We start from the raw sequence: 12,532 nt of genomic DNA, 5'->3' as shown, positions 1-12,532 counted from the left end.
TTGCTGCCTCCGGCCGGCTCTTGCTGCCTTACCTTTTTGGCCTACCTACTCCATTAAGTAGTCACAGAGCCCATTCCCTTCTGCTTACCTCCCCCACCAGCAAAACCACAGTCAAAATCTTCCTTTAGAGGCAGACAAGATGGCTCCGCAGGTAACAGTGAGGGCCTGCCTGATGACTTAGGCTCAACATCAGGGGCCCACATATGGGAGAGGGACAACCAACCCCCACAAATTGTCCTCTGACCTCAATATATGTGCTCAATCATGTGTGTGCGCGCATGCTGGCGCATAGACATCCTCCACACACACACACAAACACACAGAAAGAGAAATTTAAAAAGCACAACTCTTTCTTTATTACTACAAAACAGTAACTCACAAAGCATGAAGCAAGTTATACCCATGTTTTACAAAGGCTAATAATCCTTCAGGACCAGGCTGTCATTTGTACTTTGGGATTAAAGATTTAGGAAAACTGCAAGAAAAACTGAAAGAAAAGGTAAAGGTATTTCTCCACCGATAACAATTACTAGCTCTGCTCCTTGGAGTACAGGCTGTTCTCATTCTCCCGACTTCCTCCCATGCCCTTCATACACACACAACAGAATCTGAACCAGAGCACCGCCAACCTAATCCTGCCCATTTCACCCTCTGTCTGTCTACCTCACTACCACAAAGCAAAACAGTAAGTTACACTAGTAACAAGCACCAAGGTGCTGGAAAAGTTATGCGGTCTCCCAAGCCTTCTACCCTAACCAAACTGATCCAAGTCTTTTCTTAACGCACAGGCAAACCTTCCTTATATGGACAAAAGAACACCCCAGGCCAGAGGCCCCACCTTTGGCAAACAGGTGTTGCTAAGCTGGTGAATGTATTACCAGTTGGCCAGAGACCTGGGCCCTCCCTCCAGGTACTCTGTAAAGAGAGAGGTCTGAGGAATGCCAGAGAGCCAGGCCTGCTCTTCTGACCTACACAGAGGAGGAAGGGCAATGCACACCAGTGGTCAGAGCTATGGGGACCGAGGTTTAGAGGGGCTTATGGGACAGGAGAACGCACTGTTCCTGGGCAGCATAGTTTGAAAGCAAATGAGAAAGGGGGACATAAATCCGTGTGGTCCTGCCCGCAAGTATCCACACCCAAGGTAGCTTTTCCAGGAACTGTAAAGAGGAAAGGTGAAGAAACCACACTGACCAGGCACCAGGAAGGGTCGGGGAGAAAGAATTAAGAGTGTGACCGGGCACCGGCTTTAGCATCAAAACAGTCCTCGGAGCAGAGCGGCATACCGCCCTGTCCACGGAGAGCCAAGGTTGACCCGTCCCAGCAGCCCTCCCAGGCCAGGGGGTTCTCCTCTGCAGGCAGGGAAGTAAGCTTGGGAGATGCAAATACACGCCGCCAGAGATGGGCCAGCAACGGCGACAGTAAGCATCATCAAACAGGTCTACACCTGGGTTGTCCTCACTGCCGGGAAATTTAAGCAGAGTGGTTTTCCCTACATAAACGCCCTACATTCCTATGTGATTTTCATATTGTTCCTGGCCAAATCTGTTAACATGTGTCATGCTAATGAAAGTGCGGGTCGCAGGGACAGGGAGCACGCGCAGTATCTCCAGGACACAGTCAGTGCTTCCTCCACTTGATGGAAGGAAGCTTCTGATGATTTCTTAGCGTGATAACACAGGCTCCTGCCCACAGGATTTTGCTCAGCAGACACTGAGTCCAGGGTCTAAATAATTCACGGATGGCCCTGTCACTCAGGAGCACCAAGGCACGCCAGCTGCCTCTTTGGTGGAAGCCAGGCTCCAGGTTTCAATACTCTAGGCACTTCTGAGACCCTCCTCTAGAAAATACCACAATCCTTTTCTCTTTATTCTCTCCTGTTTTAATCAAGGTAATTTCTTGCTAGTAACTTCCAGTGCACCTGCTTTGGACAGGTGCCCAAGCAAACAAGCAGGAAGAAAGTGGGGTTCCCAAATAAGCTCCCTACTCAGGATGCTGGGACGACAGGGGCAGAGCAGCAAATACAGCTTGTCCTGCCGACTCAGCACCCTCGAACCGCCTCAAGCTCTCCCAGTTTGCCCCTGGTGCTCCTTCTCCTCTGAGTTAATAATCTAATGATCCTTGAGAAACGGCTCAAAACTATCATCTGTAGATATATCATCTACAGCTCCCCCTCCTCCAGGAAGGCTTCCCCAGATTACACTAGTGTGACTGTGAAACCGGCTGGCTCCTTCTCAAAGAGCCTACACCGGAAGCACCAGCCTCCCTTCTGGCACCTACCACCGTCTTAGATTATTACTTACCTCTTCTTGTGTGCCAGTCTTGCCCACTTAGTTAAAATGGAGGAAGTGTACCAATTCTGAAACTCAGGAAGAGAAAAACAAGGATTTTACTATCAGCTTTTGACCACGAGCTGGATCCTTAGGATGCCTATACTCTTCCTAAAACCAAGAAATCTAAAAGAGAAGAATCTCAGCTCTCCTGAATATGACATTCTTAGGAATATATCTTGAGCTGCTTTGGGACACCTAAGCAGTTACTCAGGACCATGTAGCTCTTTCAGAAGCCTCAAAAGGGGCAAGGTTTCATGGTGGGGCTAGCCCCACAGGGCACACTGCAGAGCCTGCTGTACCCTGTGTAACACACAGGTCTGAGCTAGCCCCACAGGGCACACTGCAGAGCCTGCTGTACCCTGTGTAACACGCAGGTCTGAGCTAGCCCCACACACTGCAGAGCCTGCTCTACCCTGTGTAACACACAGGTCTGAGCTAGCCCCACAGGGCACACTGCAGAGCCTGCTCTACCCTGTCTAACACACAGGTCCACACCTCAGTCCTTCACATTTAGAAGACAGGAGAACTCCTCGGGTGTCAGAAATTCCTTTTCAGCATCCACCTATCTAAGCCAATCGTCCGTAGCTACCTGTTATAAAAGCGAGGTATGAAGCTGTAGGACAGAGTAAGCGACTGGCATGCTGAAGGCTGCACAGCAGGCCTTCTGGCTCCTGCTGCCTCCTCAACAAGCCCAGGGCAAACAGAGAATACAGAGGAAGGGGCGGGGACTTAGCGCAGGAATCCAATCCACAAAGTAGGCCCAGGACCTAAAATTCCAGAAAGCTCATCATAATCCTCTCTTCCACTGACCTTTCAGAACCCAACAGCACCAGGGAGCCAGCCAACCCATACTAAGTAGAAGAGAACGGATCACCTGTGTCCCTTTATGCTAAACTTGAACCAGCTCAAAGAGTTTCCATCCCAGGGCATCCTCCTGGCCTAGTGAGGAGCATGGGCCCTCAACAGACTCTACTGTTCAAAGACCCCTTCGATCAGTTTTCCATCTTGACCTGACCTTTCCTATACTGTTCTTAGCAAATCCAGAGGGAGCTTATCTTTTTTTTTTTTTAAAGATTTTATTTATTACATATACAATACAGTGTTCTGCCGCCATGTATGTCTGCATGCCAGAAGAGAGCACCAGATCTCATTACAGATGGTTGTGAGCCACCATGTGGTTGCTGGGAATTGAACTCAGGACCCCTGGAAGAACAGTCAGTGTCCTTAACCTCTGAGCCATCTCTCCAGCCCCCAGGAGCTTATCTTTTTAATTACCATCTACCCAGAAAAACATGATGTGAAACCCTAACGATGCCGTTTTCTCTTCTACCCACCCATTTCTTTACTCAAGTCTCAAGTAGCCTAGGCTAGCCTCAAGCCTCTATGTAGCTGAAGATGATGTGGATGTTCTGAACGTCATGTTCCTATCTATCTCTGAGAGCTGAGATTACAGGCATGAGCGGCCATTTCCCGTTTATGTGATTCTGTGGCTCCAACTTACTCTTCGAGCATGTTAGGAAAGCACCAAATTACACCTAGTCTCCCCTTATACCCCACTTAAATCATCTTTTCTTGTTGCTGTTGTTTTTTTATCTGTGTAGCCCTGGCTGGCCTCAAACTCAGAGATCTGCCTGTCTCCAGCTCCTGAGTGCTCTCTGTACCATCCTGCCTGGCCTTAAATCATCTTATAAAAGCTCCAGTAGAGGACATGCAGGAACAGGAACCTGGAACTTATTTAAGCTAGTGGAGGAAGGTCAATGGTCCCAGCACATGAAAATATGAGGTTCTTCAAAACCTAAAAGCAGAACCACCATGTGGTGTAGACATCCCATGTCTGGGAAAGAAAGCATGTCTTCAAAGTATTATTTACACCTTTCTGTTATTGTAACGTGACAAAGCAGTCAAGAAGTACGAGAAAACCCAATATTGAGTCAATAGAACAGATGAAACGTGGGTTGGGAGATAGTTCATGCTTACCAGGTGAGCATGGGGACCTCATTAATTTGCATTAAAAAGCAAAGCTGTGGTGTGTGCTTATAATTCTAGCACTGGGGGGATAGAGACAAATGGATCCCGATCAGCTTAGTTGCCAAGTTCCCAACCAATGAGAGACCTTATCTTAGACAAGAAGGTGGGCGGCACCTGAGGAATAACACCTGAAGAGTAACTTCTCCACACACATGTACACACGTGTGCATCCACAGTCATAAACAACAAAAAGAAAAGAGGGTGAGTTACACACATGTGTGCACTAGGTTATTATTCTGCTTTAAAAAAAATGAAATCTTGTCACAAGCTACCACATGGATGAACTCTGAAGTGTTACTCAAAAAGCCAGTCAAAACTAGGAAAATAGGCTCATGTTCGTACTCAAACCTACGCCATCCAAGGGTCCATTGCAGTCCGTGGAAGTCTTTGGATGCAAGAAGACAGCCACTGTCGTGGTGCACTGCAAATGGGGAAAGGGCTCATCAAGGCACACAGATGTCTCCTGGAGATGATGGAGTCATACATGCTACAGCACAAGTTACAGGAGCCCGTTCCGCTTCTGGGCAAGGAGCAATTTGTTGGTGTGAATATCCAGGTCCTGGGCCCGTGTGAAGAAGGGTGGTGGTTTTGTGGCCCAAATTTATGTTATTCCACAGTCCATCTCCAAAGTCCTGGAGGCTTATTGCCAAAAATATGTGGGTGAGGCCTCTAAGGAGACCAAAGATATCCTCATCCAGTCAGTGTGATTGGCCCCTGCTTGTAGGTGACCCCTGTCGCTGTGAATCCAGAAAGTTCAGAGGTCATGGTGCCCATGCTCAATACCAGAAATCCTACTGATAAGCCTATCTCAAGAAAGATCAGGGTTCACCCTTGTAATTAAAAAAAAAAAAAAAGCCTAGAAAAGTACTGCTCCGCTTACACAAAACCGTGGTCCACCTCATGGAAACACAGACGCAGGAGCGTGCCTGGAGCTTGGCAGAGCGGAAGTAGAGTATGACTGGCTAGTTGTCCCTCAGTTTTACAACATTAAAACGGTCCGGACACCTGTTCCATAACAGTGTGCATGCAGTTAATACTAACGAAAGGTACACTTTCGGTCATTAGCTTTAAACACAATTAAAGAGTCTCAATAAAGACAGAGGGAAAACACACTGCCAGGCAGGGGATCGAGAATCACGTGCTCCTCACGTGTGTTCCCAGAGCTGTCAGCCGATCCCTCTAAGTCCTGTTTTCCAACCTGAAGAAATGAGAACTTTGCTGGGAGTCCTGTCAAATCTCATTTTTATAACAAAAGGCCTCATAAATTAGTTATTGACTCCAAACTGCCTCCAAGCCTCGCGTTTGCTTGGAGAGCTGCGAGTGAACCCCACTCGTCAGTCATAACTAGTGTCGGGGCTGTGAGCTCTACAATGCCAGCCTTCATTAAAGTGCTCAAAACCTTCATCAGTCAGTATCTGTGAGACTGACGCCCTAAACACAAGAGACCAACTGAGCCTTTAGCACAGCAGCAACCCATCATACTCAAGCAAACATATATATTCATTTAACAGTGTAGTTGTGTGTGCATGAACAGAAAAGCTCATGTGTGGATTACCGTGACAGATGTTAGGTTAGCTTTCCTTACTCTGAGAGTTTTGTAACACCCCATCATCAACTTCTCTGAAATACTAAGACTTGCCCACCCAGATAAAGAATGCTGATATCCCATCCAAGTGGGTTCCTACGTAATTTGCTATTAGGGATAATTTTAGGGCATTAAAGGCTCATGAAGCAATGGCTCAAGATTCTTACTGATCAAAAAAAATTATACTTTAGTTGGCTTACTGAAGATTATGGAGGGGCAAATGACCAAAATCCTTACACAGAAAAGAGGTCTGTAATTTCAAGTGATTATGATCAGTTCCGCCAGTCCTTGTTAATGACACTTTACAACAGCCTGCACTTCTAACTCATCAAACAAAACATTAACAAGAAAAATTTCCATGAGACTTGAGTAAGACTCCTAGACCATTTCTCATTTCATCCTTCCATCATCCAAGGTCAAAGGCTGCTAACCATCGTCTGCCTATACACAACCCACTCCTCACCCATTACATAGAAACCACTGCAAAAGAGGCCAACATTCTAATAAAACAATCCCAGCTTGCTGACTCCTTAGGATATCTCATGCCACTAGATCATTTTCCATGCTGGTATTTAACACCCAGGGTCTTGAACATGATGGGTAAACACTTGCCGTCTACACACCGGCCCTCCACAGCTTCTAGTTCACACTGTCATGTCTTTTAAATGCTTGGTATAATAAATGTCTGCTGTTTTCTGAGAACCCCCTTCCCCTATAAACTTGTCTTGCATCTGGGCTTGACAGTCAGATACAAAAAGAAAACACGCTGTGCTTCCTGACGCACGCCCGAGAAGGGTTCTATAAGGGCGACCAGAACAGATGTCACAAATGAGACACACAAGCTATCATAGAGTCTTTCTTATAGGTCTCTGAAATGAAGTAACTGTGGGGAGAGGAGCAAGGTCCCTCAGGAATTAAAGGCTGTCTGGATAGCTGTGGAATATTAATACCAAGAAAGGCAATTTGCAAGAGGGCTGGAAAAGGCAAGTCAAGGGCACCACAGGCTTTCTCTCTGCCTCTAATTTACGAGATCAGTAACATATGCTGGGGCAAATTAAGGACCTGATGCAGAAAATCTCAATTGGAATATGTAAAATGAGAAATAATACCGCCTATCAAAGACTGCTATTAATACTACAGAACTGTTTACAATGCTCTCCAAGATGAACGAGATCCACAAATTTTAAGTATTATAAGTGATCTCCTGGGGATTTATTCATATTCATTTTTTATCTTCCTCTGATGCCAAGCTACAGCTATCTCAACAAAGAGAAACTCACACCAAAGGGTCAGCATGTTCCAGCAAGAGCTAGGCTGTTTGACTAGGATTTTTGTACACTCAGTATGTCCCTCTGTCCCTCTTCCTCCAACCTCAGTCATTAGGCTGGGGGAGGGGAAAAATCAATGTAGCAAAAGTTTAAAGCATTTTGTTGTACTTCTTCTTTGAAACGTTTTCTCTCAAATTTAGCAGCATGCAGGATCACTATAAGTATAGCATGCAAACCTAAAACAGAGAAAGCCAAGTATGGAGATCATGCTAATTTTTTTTTTTCAATAAAATCAAAGTCAGGGGGCTGAGATACAGCTTGATATGTATCTCTCAGTGGTAAAGCATGTGCAAGTCCCTGGGTTAGACCTCCAAAACTGCCAGGAAACAAAATGTTTAAAAATACCAAACCCAAAGGTCTTCTTTAGTGCTTTTTCCCACCTCCTGAAATAAGGATTGAGTCATAAATGCCCTCTGAACACCAAAGCAAACGAAGCCAAAGGTCATCAGTATTGTTAGGACACCAGAACTTGTGCCCTTCAAATGCTTCCAATGCCTTTAATTCCAATGCCTGGGAGGCAGAGGTAGGTGTACCTCTGAGTTTAAGGCCAGCCTGGTCTACAGAGTGAGTTCCAGGACAGTCAGGGCTACACGGAGAAACCCTGTACCCGAAAAGAAAACCAAAACAAAAAAAGATTTATTTTTAAGATGAAATGTGGTATGTTACTGGTAACCTTACACACACGGGTGCTATGTGCATACACTAAGCCAGGCACCTTCCACAGTAATGTGACTTCTCACAATGGTCCCACAAGATACAGTTCTTGTCCTGTAGGAGAAACTTATCTACTCCCTCACAGCCAAGAATTGGCAGAGCAGAGATTTAATGGAGAAGCCGAACCCTGGGGCCACTCTCCCTTAGCAGAAGCCTTGAGATGAACAGTTCTGGATGCCTGCCAAACCCAGAAAGGTCTGGAAGCATTGGCTCTAAGAGAAAATCCCAATGGCACCTGCACAGTCAGACTTGAGAATCTCTGAGTTTGTACCATTTCTGAAGGCTGCAGAGAGTACAGACCAATGAGAAAATGGGTATAATGCTAAAACTGGAATAACAGGGAAGTAAGTATGTCCAAATAGTGGCCTTTGTTGATTTATTTACCCTAACACCTCACACAATCTTCTTGTGCCTCTAATACCTAGCACGCCTATAAACAGAACCAAGCTCCTGGTCCCCCTTTTCTCTCTCGTCCACTCTACAACCCTTGCAGAGCAAGTCTGAGGGCCCAAACTCAGCAGCTGAAGACAGACCTGTTGTTGACTGAGGAGTGGAGTGCCTCCCAATACTATTTCAGATTTGGAGGTGGGGTTTCCAAGGCTTGTCTCACCATGGGGTAGAGGGTGGGGGCGCTTATCTCTAGATAGGGCTGCCTGCCAGGAGTTGGATCCAGTGCTGTGGTTGGTACAATCAAAAGGAACTGTCTCCTGAAGGAGCACAACAGTGTCCTAAACGCCTCCTTCCCTTGGCCTCTCGTCTCTGTCACTCTGAGATAGATCTCCGATCCCACCATCCCCAGGACTTCGTGATGGTTCTCAGGTGAACTGTCAGGGGCTTCAGGCACTCTGGAAACGGGAACTTCTGGAAGTTGTTACAAATGGGGCGGCTGCAGGCCTTCCATGTGCTGAGCTGAACCTCCCTTCTAGGATAAGCAGCAAGCTCTTTGACTTTTCTGTCCACTCCTATACATGACTCCCTTGCACTCCCCCGGCCTGGAATCCCTTCCACGTGCTGACACTGCCTCTCCTTTGTGAGGACAGAGCTCCTCTCAAGATGGCTGATCTTTCCAGCGCTAACCGGTGCCTGGCACAAAGCAGACACCAAGTATTAGCACATTCACCCCATTCGCTAATAAATGACTAAGCCAGTAAGACTCTGATTCACAAAGCTAATAAATTAAAAAAAAAACACTTAGCTGTACTTTAAGATGCACCTGTTAATGTCTAATGACATTAATAAAATCTAATTATTTGACTAACACTGGCATTTTAAAAAGTAGAAAAGAAAAATATCACAGCAGTTCACGGAACACCAGTAAACAGTAGTTTGTAAATTTGAAGTAGGTGCATACACACACACAAATGCCTCCATAAAAATACATTTATCTAGCAATGAAATTACTAATATAAACATATTTATTCCTGGTAATGTGATCAAAAAGTGTTTCTTTCAAAATGGTGAAGCAGTTACTAACCAAATCAACTGTGATGCTCTGAAGTCTTCCATTTAGTTTACAGAACATTTTCCTCCACTGTAAAACTTAGTTTGAGTGTGCCAATTAAGATGGCTTCCTAAATGGGGGAACATTAAAAACAAAAAACAAAACAAACAAAAAACTACCTATACTCGGGAATGCCTGAAGATTACAGCTGATTAAATTCGCCAAGGGAACTGCACACCTGTTAACACTGTAGTTGAGTTTTAGGTTTCACACTGATATCAGGTCATCCTTAAGCCCCTCCTCCCTTCCATCCTGTATTTCTTAAAGCAGTCTTGAATACCTCTACATTATTTACGATCATCCACGCCAACACTGGCCTTCCTTTGGATGCCTGGAACCGGAGGATAGTTAGGTGTGCTTAGGGGTCTGGCAGTGGAGCAATTGGTTCTGGGTATAAACTTGTGTGTGTCGACAGTAGAGCTCAGGGATTTGGTGTGGAAACTTATTTCTCCAAAATCAGTACCACAAACAGTTTCAGGACCCATGGTGCTGTCACAGATATGTTCCCAAGTAGAGAATAAAATCTAACCACAGGGCAAAGCTGGCTAAGTTGCATACTGTTATTATTATGGGTTTAGGAAAGTCAGTAGATTTTTTTTTTGTCAGCCACAAGAGGAAAAAGGCTTAATTTACACAGTAGCTAAAACAATGACCATACACTCTGCTCTGCTGTAATTTACAACAACCTGTAGCCAACTGCCTCTGAATATTATAGCAGAAGGATCTATTCTAGGGACCCAGTTGTAATATTCCATCCATGTCATGCTTCCTTGGCCACTATAGTCACCAAATGTCTTATGTCCTTGTCACAGTGGAGAATTACAAGAAGAAAACAGTGGCCACACTAGTGAGAATGATCCATTAAATTCTTAAACTCAAATCAGACCATGGAGGTGCATACCTTTAATCTTAGCACTTGGGAGGGAGAGGCAGGCCAATCTCCGGGAGTCCCAAGGCTTCGGTCAGACTCCGTCTCTAACTCTAACTGTTCACTTCTGATCGAGGCACTCTGAAAAGGTGGGCGCAGTGCTCCCTGAGTGAGCCCTCATTTCCTTTCAGGACATATGGAAGGTAAAGAAGCAAATATGGGAAAGCTGCAAAAAGACAGTAACCTGAAGGAAGAAGGGTCAAAGGACTCCAGCTTTAACCCTTGTGACCCTCAAGAGCAAAAGCTAGGCACTTCTAACGGAAAAGAGGCAGAGGTCAACATTCAGCATATCTGATCTACAGTGTACTGGGCCATACCTGCTTATAGACACACGCTTCCAAGAGCATCTGCTGACCTCCCAGGAGACAGATCAGACACTGAAGGGATTCAACTCTAAGACAATGACTCTCTGATGGGGGAAAGGTTAAACTCCAGGACTCTGACACCAAAGTGGCTTTGCTTCTGTTCTACTAAAGGCGAGAAATCTGTCTTGGTCCAGGTTGCCGAAGCAGTGAAACCACTGGCTGGGTGGCTTAGACAATGCACGTTGCTGCTTACAGTTCTCAGTGCTAGACGGGAGGGTCCCAGCACAACCAGGTTCTTGGTGAAAGCCTCCTCCCTGGTTTACAAATATCCTCTCATATTTTCAGAGGACAGATAAAAAGGTCGTGTATCACGGACACTAGTCCCAACATTGAGGCTCTTCCCTCACAGTGTGATCACCTCCCAGTCTCACCGTTTAACACTATCATATTGGGAACCAGGGTTTCAGCTAACAACATGAAGAGGAATGCAGATTCAGTACGTATCCTTTTTAATACTGTATATGGAAAATCCTCGAAAGACTTGCATCAACCTTGGCTTTGGTTTACTTTGGGGGGGGCGTGGGGTGGATGGTTGGTCTTTTTAAGACAGGGTGTCATTATATAGTCCTAACTAGCCAGGAACTCACTACGAAGACCTGACTGGCCTCAGACTTGCTGAGTCCTCCTGCCTCAGCCTCCACAGTGCTGGGGATTACAGGTGTATACAACGATGCCTAGTTTGCATATGACTTTTAAAAGAATTCTCTTCACTGTGGGAAAGGGTCTGAGGAAGAATACACTTGTCCCCTTCTGAATGCTCAGTTTTCTTTTTCTTCCGTGCATGCATTCATAATGGTCAATGCACACTAATTATTTTATAATGCATCTTAATTTCTCAGATACCTAGAATTAACTCTGTGGTAGTTGGAAAGAAAATGGCCCCCAAAGGAAGTGGTGCTATGAGGAGGTGTGGCCTTGTTGGAGGTGTTGGGGGGGGGGGGTTCGAGGTCTCTTTTGTTCAAGCTTCCCTCAGTGTGACTTTCAGTCAACTTCCTGTTGCCTGTCTATGAGACATAAAAACTCTCAACTCCAGCACCAAGTCTGCCTGCATGCTGCCGTGCTCCCTTCCCTGGTGAGAGTGGACTGAACTCTGAAACTGTAAGCAAGCCCCCACAATTAAATATTTCCTTTATAAGAGTTGCATCTCTTCACAGCAATATAAAAACTTAATCAAAACAATAGGTTTCACAAAGTGATGGGGCAAGTTTTCACTAATGACACAATAAGTTGGTGTCTCTGACGAGGAGTGAGTTACTCAGTTAGTCAATGGCTAAATAACTGACTGCATTGGACTTCCAGAGGTGCTAAAGGAATGCTAAAGAAATGTTGTCCATTGCCACTGTCTCCAAGAAGTGACTCATCAGCTAGAGAAAATGCAGATGGGACTACCTGGAGCACATATGGAAACTAGTAATGTATAGAGTACCTGACACAGATTAACAAACACCAAGGAGCTTTATCCAAGAGAAAGGTTCAGCGCGAGCCACACAGAAAAATGGCTTTGATCCATGGTGCTGGGGCTCAGCCTGGAGCCCGGGGAGAACAGCGGGGTTTCCAAAGCCTTACAGGGTAGTCTAAGGTAGTGAGAGAGGAGCTGAGTTCTGACAAAGGTTCCAATGTTGCCTGCTTTCTTGAAATGGCTGTGGAATCACCTTGTAGCCAATAGAGCAGTCTCACATACATACTCGAGAAATTTACGGAGTCTGTGGGAAGTTACACCTGGATGGCAGAATCCTCACCATCTCCATCCAAC

At 45.6% G+C, this 12,532-nt stretch overlaps 1 protein-coding gene and 1 pseudogene across 1 annotated transcript in view; one reads left to right on the top strand and one right to left on the bottom strand.

Annotated features, from left to right (window-relative positions):
* Positions 1-12,532, bottom strand: part of Sptbn1 (spectrin beta, non-erythrocytic 1) — a 164,847-nt gene that overhangs the window by 98,997 nt on the left and 53,318 nt on the right. The window lies entirely within an intron of this gene.
* On the top strand, positions 4,093-11,204 carry LOC126489560 (40S ribosomal protein S16-like; annotated as a pseudogene).

Source organism: Alexandromys fortis, unplaced genomic scaffold, assembly GCF_014885135.2.
Source record: "Alexandromys fortis isolate MF-2015 unplaced genomic scaffold, M_Fortis_MF-2015_v1.1 scaffold_210, whole genome shotgun sequence".
Lineage (NCBI taxonomy): Eukaryota > Metazoa > Chordata > Mammalia > Rodentia > Cricetidae > Alexandromys > Alexandromys fortis.
This window is presented reverse-complemented; position numbering and strand designations above follow the sequence as displayed.